Source organism: Canis lupus, chromosome 12, assembly GCF_011100685.1.
Source record: "Canis lupus familiaris isolate Mischka breed German Shepherd chromosome 12, alternate assembly UU_Cfam_GSD_1.0, whole genome shotgun sequence".
Taxonomy (NCBI): Eukaryota; Metazoa; Chordata; class Mammalia; order Carnivora; family Canidae; genus Canis; species Canis lupus.
This window is the reverse complement of record NC_049233.1, coordinates 65,403,434-65,405,174: the sequence shown is the minus strand read 5'-3', so window position 1 is coordinate 65,405,174 and position 1,741 is coordinate 65,403,434. Positions and strand designations below refer to the sequence as shown.

General features: G+C 49.7%; 1 pseudogene; it reads left to right on the top strand.

The window, feature by feature from the left end:
* The first annotated feature begins 930 nt into the window (after positions 1-930).
* LOC106559596 lies at positions 931-1,458 on the top strand (annotated as a pseudogene).
* Positions 1,459-1,741: the final 283 nt, after the last annotated feature.

The following is a 1,741-nucleotide window of genomic DNA, read 5'->3' as shown; positions in this document are numbered from 1 at the left end:
TTTTTGTCATTAGTGTCAGCCTTGCCTTCTGCCATCATCCTGAGAAATGGCCCAACCGTGGTTCCAGCATTACTTCTTTCCCCTTCTGGGCCCTCAGCCACGGTCAGACAGGATGCGTGACCGCCTTTTAAGTGCACCGCATTGACACAAAACCCAATGCCAACTCTACGCATTTGTTCACACGAAGTCCCAGTCTCAGTAAAGCCCTTTCCGGGGAGCAGCTCAAGCCCTGGCTGTCGGAGAAGCCAATCCACCTGCAGCGCCGGAGCTCCCTTTCTATCCAGAGCATTCATGTTACGTGCTGTTCAGCACACGGGGTGGGGGTCATCAGTTGAGTGTGTGGAGCTGGGTCGTAGCCTCCTCAACGGCAGAGACTTCTCTTCCCAATAGCAGTGTCCGATGCTCAGTGAATAGTAACTGAATGGAAAAAAAAAAAAGAATAGCTACTGAATGACTGAGTCCATGAGACTTTCCTTGGCTGAATACATTATATGTGAACAGGTCCCAAAACACTCCTTGAGGGACACCTGGGAGGCTCAGTGGTTGTGTCTCTGCCTTTGGCTCAGGGAGTGATCCCAGGGTCCTGGGATCGAGTCCCACATCAGGCTCCTTGCAGGGAGACTGCTTCTCCCTCTGCCTGCGTCTCTGCCTCTCTCTCCGTGTCTCTCATGAATAAATAAATAAAATCTTTTTTAAAAATTAGAAAATAAATATATATTCTGGTGGTGCATCTTGCAGTCCTGCAGATCTGTCTCTTGCTTCAGCAGCACTTGGATGGAACAGACCCAGGGATGCTCCTTCTACCAGCCTCCAACCACCCTCCAAACCTTTTTCTAGTTGCAACTTTTGGAGCCATCTTCTCAGCCACCCTCTGCCTTTGGGTCCAGCCAATACCCTATTTTGAGCTTAGCTCCTTATTACAGATCCAACATGAGCTCCCAGACTTGTCAGAATTATTCCACTGAGGTGGAGGCTGCCGTCAGCCACCTGGTCAACATGCATCTGCGGGCCTCTTCTACCTGCCTCTCTCTGGGTTTCTATTTCGACTGCAAAGATGTGGCTTTGGAAGGCATGGGTCCCTTCTTCTACAAGTTGGCTGAGGGGAAGTAAGAGGGTGCTGAGCATCTCTTGAAGATGCAAAACAATCCTGGTGGCAGTGCCCACTTCCAGGATGTGCAGAAGCCTTCCTAAGAGGAGTAGTGTAAAACCCTGGATGTCATGGGAGCTTCCCTGGTTCTGGAGAAGAACCTGAGCCAGGCCCTTTGGGATCTGCCTGCCCTGGGTTCTGCCTACATAGATCCCCATTTCTGTGACCTCCTGGAGAATCACTTCCTGGATGAGGAGGTGAAACTCATTAAGAAGATGGACAACCACCTGTCTAACCTCCACAGGGTAGCTGGTCCCCAGGCTGGGCTGAGTGAGTATCTCTTTGAAAGACTCACCCTCAAGCATGACTAGGAGCCTACGGAACCCAGCAGCCTTTGAGGGGCCCTTCTGGCATCCCCCTGGTGCCAGGACTTGTGCCTGAGCCTCTCCTTGCAGCCACACTGGAGCCCTCTCCCAAGCCATGGACCAAATGGAAACAACAAAGCCCTTTGTAGCAGCTGGTGAAAAAAAACTCAAAAATATCAATAATAAAAATATCTTCTATGTCTCTACTTTTTTGAACATATGGAGAATACTATTTTAGTGTTGTCTGCTAATTCCAAATCTATACCGGGTCTGAATTGGCTTCAATTAA